We start from the raw sequence: 8074 nt of genomic DNA, 5'->3' as shown, positions 1-8074 counted from the left end.
CGGCCTCCCAAAGTTTTAGGATTACAGGTGTCAGCCACCGCGCCTGGCCAAGACCTTTAAGGAGCTGACTCTAGGATCTTACTCAGCGTAGAAGGTGGGGTGGGAGGCATGGGGGGCAAGAGTGAGAGGGGCCTGGAGCTGACGGGGTCAGGCATGGGAGAGCAGAGCCAAGGGACTCTGGGTGGAGTCCTCGTTGCATCCTGTCGTTGCTCTGACTGTGGGCAGTGCTGGGTCTCCTGGACTCAGTCTTCCTATCTGGGAAATGGGACGTTGGCCTTAAAGGGGGCACATCTTGTCCAGATACTGTCCTCAAATCCCCAGTTGGGTGTTCTCAGTCCTCAGCCACTAAGATGAGGGTGAGTGGGGGTTTTTCATTTTTTTGGTGTTTGTTTTGTTTTGTTTTGTTTTTGAGACAGAGTCTAGCTCTGTTGCCCAGGCTGGAGTGAGGTTGCGTGAACTCGGCTCACTGCAACCTCCACCGCCACGTTCAAGCTATTCTTCTGCCTCAGCCTCCCGAGTAGCTGGGATTACAGGCGCCCACCCCCACACCCAACTAATTTTTGTGTTTTTAGTAGAGACGGGGTTTCGCCATTTTGGTCAGCTGGTCTTGAACTCCTGACCTCAGGCGATCCATCCACCTCGTCCTCCCAAAGTGCTGGGATTACAGGCGTGAGTCACCCCGCCCGGCCAAGATTCTTAAGTAGCTAACTCTGGGATCACTATAATGGGAAGAATTATTCAACATAGAAGGTGGGGTGGGAGGCATGGGGGGCAAGAGTGAGAGGGATGGGAGGCACCGGGGGCAAGAGTGGGAGGCATGGGGGGCAAGAAGTGGGTGGACGGAGGGCAGACATGGGAAGACAGAGCCAAGGGACTCTGGGTGGATTCCTCGTTCTGCCCCGTCCTTGCTCTGACTGTGGGCAGTGCTGGGTCTCCGGGACTGGGTCTTCCTATCTGGGAAATGGCATATTGGCCTTAAAGTGGGCACATCTTGTTCAAATACTGTCCTGAAATCCTGTATTGGGTGTTCTTCGCCCTCAGGCACTAAGATGAGGGTGACAGGGTTTTTTGGGTTTTTTGGTGTTTGGGGTTTTTTAAAGGTTTTTTGTTTGTTTTTGAGGTGGAGGCTCGCTCTATCGCCAAGGCTAGAGTGCAGTGGCGCGATCTCAGCTCACTGCAAGCTCCGCCTCCAGGTTCAAGCTATTCTTCTGCCTCAGCCTCCCAAGTAGCTGGGATTACTGGCACCTGCCATCATGCCTGGCTAATTTTTGTGTTTTTAGTAGAGACAGGGTTTCACCATATTTACCAGGCTGGTCTCCAACTCCTGACTTCATGATCTGCCCGCCTCGGCCTCCCACAGTGCTGGGATTACAGGTGTGGGTCCTCAAGGGAGTAAGTCTGAAGGATGGAGCTGCTGAATGAGAAAATCAGGATAGGTATTCCTCCTGTGATTGATCAGATTTTGGGGAGATGCCCAAAATCTCCTTCCCCAACTAAGGGCTACCTACATACCATGTAGCCCTGCCTGATCCAGTTCAGGTCCTACAGCACATTGGAGGGCCCTGGAGCTGCCAGCAAGCTGAGATGCACAGATTCTGCTCCTTCTCTACTGGGGTGGCTCCACCTGGTTCACCCCACAGATGAGCCAGGGGCAAGGCCAGGGCCCCTTGGAGTAGGTGGGAGGCAACAGGGTAGGTGCCCAGCTAGGTCTGGGGAGAAGAGGGAGGGGGGAGATTAAAAACAGAGAGGTGCCGAACCTTGCTGCAGCCACACAATGAAGTAATTAAACATTACCGTGGGTGAAAATGAATCCTGGCACGTAGTAGGTGCTCATTTAAAATTTAGGGAAGAAAGGGACTTTTCTAGCCATGAGCGATAAGAAGTGGATACTCAAGATGTGGTCCTCGGACCAGCAGCGTCTTGAAAATGCAGAATATCAGATTCTAACCCAGATGGCTTAAAGGTAATAGCTGCAAAGTCTTTGTCATTGTCTTCAGCAAGAGGAAGAGCTTAATTTCTTTCACCTTGAATATGGACTGGCCTGGGATTCAGAACAGAAGTGGCATGTCACCACCTCCACCATGCACTATTAGTCGATTAACCAATAGTTCTTGTGTGACAGCGAGACCTCATCTCTGCAAAAAAAAAATAATAATAAATACAAAATAATTAGCCAGGTGTGGTGGCACATGCCTGTGGTCCCAGCTACTTGGGAGGCTGAGGCCCCAAGCTACTCGAGTCGCTTAACCAATAGTGCGTGGTGGAGACGGTGACATGCCACTTCTCTTATAGGAAATTAGCAGAATCAGACAAGCTAGACAGTGACTGAGGGGGCTGTTCTGGACTCGGTGATCAAGCAGGGACGTCCCAAGAGGAGACTTTTGAGCAGGAACCTGAATGACATAAAGGAGTGGGCTCTGCATAAGGGCCCTTCCCGGAAGTTGTGCCAGGTGGGTAAAGCACGAGGTGGGACACACATGTTCATTCTTGCTTCCATCCTCAAATGCACATTCTCAAATGGGTGTTGCAGTGGAGTTGTTTTGTGGATATAATTACAATCTGTGGACTTCTTTTTTGGAGACAAGTTCTCTCTCTGTTACCCAGGCTGGAGTGCAGTGGCGCAATCGTAGCTCACTGCAACCTCGACCTCCTGGGCTCAAGCAATCCTCCCACCTCAGCCTCCCAAGTAGCTGGAAGGCTGCAGGCATGTGCCACCATGCCCAACTAATTTTTGTATTATTTGTAGAGATGGGATCTCCCTATGTTGTCCAGGCTGGTCTCAAACTCCTGGGCTCAAGAGATCCTCCCACCTCAGTCTCACAAAGTGCTGGGGTTACAGACAATCTGTTGACCAAGTAAAAGAGATTACCCTGGATTGTGTGAATGAGCTTCATCCTGTCAGTTGAGAGGCCTTAGAGCAAAAACTGAGTTTTTCAGAAAATGAGAAATTCTGCCTTGAGACTATAGCATCAGTGCCTGCCTGAGTTTCCAGCCTGGTGACCTGCTGCAGCTATAGATTAACAATTTGCCAGCCTATAACCGCATGAGCCAAATTCCTTAAAGATATATGTCTTTTTTTTTTTTCTTTTTTTTTTTTGAGACGAGTTTCACTCTCATTGCCCAGGCTCAAGTGCAATGGCGTGATCTCGGCTCACTGCAACCTCCGCCTCCCGGATTCAAGCTATTCTCATGCCTCAGCCTCCTGAGTAGCTGGGATTACAGGCTCCCACCACAACCCCCAGCTAATTTTTGTATTTTTAGTAGAGACAGGGTTTCACCATGTTGGCCAGGCTGATCTCGAACTCCTGACCTCAGGTGATCCATCTGCTTCGGCCTCCCAGAGTGCTGGGATTACAGCCCTGAGCCACCGTGACCAGCCAGATATTTGTCTTAAAATGAATTTACATATAGTTATAGTTTTGTATAGATAGATCTTAAGATGTTGAAAATATGACTTAAGATAAATATATGATATAGCTTTTTTTTTTTTTTTTGAGACAGGATCTTGCTGTCACCCAGGCTGGAGTGCAGTGGCATGATCACGGCTCACTGCAGCCTTGATCTCCTGCACTCAAGCGATCCTCCCACCTCAGCCTCCCAAGTAGCTGAAACTAAAATTGCATGCCACTGTGCTGAGCTAATTTTTGTATTTTTGTAGAGGTGAGTTTTCGCCATATTGCCCAGGCTGGCCTCCAATTCCTAGGCTCAAGCAATCCGCCCACCTCGGCCTCCCAAAGTACCGGATTACAGACATGAGCCACCATGCCCAACCCAGATATATCTTAAAATAAATACATAAATATTGGTTGGTTTGTTGATTGGTTGATTGATTGATTGATTGATTGATTTTATTGATTCTGTTTCTCTGAAGGACCTTAACTGATACAGAGGTGCAGTCTACTTTCCCACTCCTTGAATCTGGGCTGTCTCTGTGTCTTCTAGGACTTCAGGGCCTAGGTCATAAGAAGCCTTATAGCTTCCTTCTACACCCATTGAAATAGACACCTTGGACTCAGCTGTCATGTAAAAAGGAAGCACAAGCATCCGCGTGGAGAGGTCTTACGTGAGAGAAACTCAGACCCCTGGCAAATAGGCAGCACCAAATTGCCAGCCATGAGAGTGAGCCACCTCGAAGTATCTCTTCCAGCCTCAAATGAGCTGCCCACACCGATGCTGTCTAGGATGGAGAAAGCCATCCTTGCTGAGCCCTGCCCAAACGGTAAATTTGTGAGCAAACTAAAAGTTGTATATATTCTGATACAGATAGGAGTTCATACACATACCAAAAAAAACAATAAAACAAAAAACAACAAGCAAACAACAACAACAACAAAAACTTGTATATCGCTCTTTTTTTTTTTTAGATGGAGTTTCACTCTTCTTGCCCAGGCTGGAGTGCAATGGCGTGATCTTGGCTCACCGCAACCTCCACCTCCCTGGTTCAAGAGATTCTTCTGCCTCAGCCACCCAAGTAGCTGGGATTACAGGCTCACGCCACCATGTCTGGCTAATTTTGTATTTTTAGTAGAGACAGGGTTTCCCCATGTTGGTCAGGCTGGTCTCAAACTCCTGACCTCAGGTGATCCACCCGCCTCAGCCTCCCAAAGTGCTGGGATTACAGATGTGAGTCACCATGTCCAGCCTGTATGTCGTTTTAACCTACTAAGTTTCCTGGTGGTTCAATATACAGTAATAGATAATTGAAAGAGATACATTTCCCAACAAGTTTGGAGTCATCAAAAAACTGATAATGGGCTTGGTTCAGTGGCTCACGCCTGTCATCACAATAGTTTGGGAGGCCAAGACGGGCAGATCACTTGAATCCAGGAGTTCCAGTAAGGAAGGAAACCACTACTACTCCTGCTGCCCTCCTCCCCGCACCTTGCCTAGTTCATAAGACAGGAGGAAAGACTGAAAGCAAAAAGTTAGAAAGAAACAAAAGTAAGATAAATAGCCAGACAACCTTGGCACCACCACCCGGCCCTAGGAGTTAAAAAAAGTAATAATAATAACATCAACCCCTGACCTAAACTACTTGTGTTATCTGTAAATTCCAGACACTATATGAAAAAAGCATTGTAAAACTCTCTGTTCTGTCAGCTGATGCATGTAGCCCCCAGTCACGTTTCCCACACTTGCTCCATTTATCACGACCCTTTCACGTGGACCCCTTAAAGTTGTAAGCTTTAAAAAGGCCAAGAATTTCTTTTCCGGGGAGCTCGGCTCTTAAGATGCAAGTCTGCTGACGCTCCCGGCCAAATGAAAAACCTCTTCCTTCTTTAATCCGGTGTCTCAGGAGTTTTGTCTGCAGCCCATTCTGCTACATTTCTTGGTTCCCTGACTGGAAGCGAGGTGATTAACAGACGGTCGAGGCAGCCCCTTAGGCAGCTTATGCCTGCCCTGTAGAGCATCCCTGCGGGGGACTCTGGCCAGCTTGAGCGATGCAGATCCTGAGAGCACTCCCGGGTAGGCATTTGCCCCAGTGGAACGCCTCGTCAGGCCCCCGTGGAGGATCAACACAGTGGCTGAACACTGGGAAGGAACTGGCACTTTAAGACCAGACATCTGAAACTGGGTAAGACTGGTCTTTGGAACTTGCCCACTCCATTTGAGTGGAAGCGTGGCCTGATCACCCACGGCATGCCTGTACCGGCACTTTGGTTTTTGTTTTTGACTTGACTTGAATTAATTGCTTGATACTTTGGTTTTAGTGTTGATTTTGACTTGACTTGAATTGCTTGATAAACAGGAGTGCCTTTATTGGCACTTCGGTTTTGGTTCTGATTTTGACCTGGCTTAAATTGCTTGACGAACAGGTGTGCCTTTAGCAACACTTTGGTTTTACCTTTGATTTTGATTTAGTGTGAATGAGGTGAATGAGTGACCTTTTACCCTTTCCTTCTTGTAGCGTGAATGTTGTTTTGTCTCAAGAGAAAAATAGATCAGACACAAAGTAAGCCCGCTCCGCTAGGAACTGTGTTAAAACATTTAAGAAAATAAAAGGAAAGTCATCAAATCATCAAAACTTACTCTATTAAAATGTATGTTAGAGAAACTTAAGAAAGGTTTTGCAGGAGATTCTAGAGTTAAGTTAACCCCTTAGAGGTTAAAAACTCTGTGTGAATTAGAATTGCCCTCTTTTGGTGTTGGATGGCCCACCGAAGGAACTATAGACAGAGAACAATTGGCCATGTATTTAAGGTGGTGACAGGGATCGCAGGACAGCCAGTGTACCTAGATCAAATTCCTTTATATTGACTCATGCTTAAATATAATATAAACAAAACCAGCATAAATTTAGCCCTCTTTAACCGCTTATTGCAAAAAAGCCACAAAAGTAAAAGTAAGAGCAGCTTCACCAGCAGACAGTCCCAGAAACAGCAAGAGAAGCCAGTTTTGCAGGAGCCGCCAGAGATAATAGAAATTCTTTCTCCATATGTCCCAGCCTACCCCGCTTTGCCGAGGCCAACAGCCCCCTCAGAAACGAGATTCAGGAGCTAACACGCCCCAGGTCTCACCTCGAAGGGGAGGATCGGAGCCTCGAGAGGCCAAAGAAGGAAGTCAAGATAGTCAAGTGGGCCATCTCAGATCTGGTCTTGCTTGAGCTATGCAAATGCCTCTCAGGAAGATGCGAGGACCTGTCTGTTATAATGACCAGGCCCGCATCCGGCGGGGGCAACAGACTTTCATCTATCAGCCCCTTTCAACCATTGATCTACTAAACTGGAAACACCCTGAACTCACCACCTTGCTGCCGGCAGCTAGCGCCCTGTCGAGCATGACTGTGTAGAGGTGTTGGACTCAAGTTTACTCTAGCAGACCTGACCTCCGGGACCAACCGTGGGCATCAGTAGACCAGGAGCTATACGTGGACGGGAACAGCTTCATCAACCCGCAAGGAGAGAGATGTGCAGAGTATGCGGTGGTAACCCTGGACATGTCATTAAGCTGAGCTCATTGCTTTAATTCGGTGAAGATAAGACTGTAAACATTTACACTGACTCTCGGTATGCCTGTTTAACCCTCCAAGTGAATGAAAAAATGATATAAAAGAAAAGAGCCTGTTAAACTCTAGGAAAAAGGGGGAAAATACCCAGAGAATGCAATTCAGCTTCACCATTTGCAGAGATACTGAGAAGCACTTCTGTAGAAGCTAAGAGTTGGTAGAAAAAAGCAAGTAATATAAAAAAGATTTCAGAAATACTTGAAGGAGCTGACAAAAGCCTAAGTCAGTTTATAAGGGACTCTATAAAGCATTCTGCCTTTACACCCCATTTAACCCTGAGGCTGCTGAAAATCAGTATATAGTAAATACTTCATTTGTAAAGCAAGCCCAGGGTAACATCAAGCAGAAGGGGCAGGCATGAATACCTCCTAGTCTATAAAAGCGGCCACCAAAGTGTATGTTAACTGTAACTAAAGAACAAAACTGGGAAAGAGCAAAAGAAAAAGAAAGGCTAAGAGTAAGTATAAAAAGAAAACTTGGCAATGTGAGAGGACATGGACATGGATGTAAACATGAAAGAAGTCAAGTTAGACAAGGATTCAAGACCTGGACAAGGCTAAGAGTAAGTATAAAAAGAAAACTTAGCCATGTGAGAGGACGTGGACATGGATGTAAACATGAAAGAAGTCAAGTTAGGCAAGGATTCAAGAGCCGGACCAGGCTAGAGAGAGATTAATGTGCGAGATGCATAAAGAAAGGACACTAGAAGGGTAAACGTTCAAAAGGCAATAAAGGAAATGGCCAAGGCCTCAAGACAGAGAGGCCATCGGCCAAAAGCTGCCACACCTTGGAGGAACCAAATACTGATCTGATCAGGCTGACAGGAGCTGAAGAATGCAAAGACTAGGGCAGATTAGGCACCTTCTCATTAGGCTCCCAGGAGCCGATGGTCGCATTAGAAGTTAAAAGAAGCAAGATTCTGCCGTATCTGGATTCCAGTTACTCACTGAAGGCTAAGCCACTAAATAGAGTTACAAAGGGGGGATGGAAGGAGAAGAACCTCTCCTCTAGGAAACTTAAACAGGAAAAAGAGCCCTACCTTGTGAAAACTTGCTTATAGACTTTATA

The sequence above is a fragment of the Macaca mulatta genome, chromosome 19 (assembly GCF_049350105.2).
Source record: "Macaca mulatta isolate MMU2019108-1 chromosome 19, T2T-MMU8v2.0, whole genome shotgun sequence".
Taxonomy (NCBI): domain Eukaryota; kingdom Metazoa; phylum Chordata; class Mammalia; order Primates; family Cercopithecidae; genus Macaca; species Macaca mulatta.
This window is presented reverse-complemented; position numbering follows the sequence as displayed.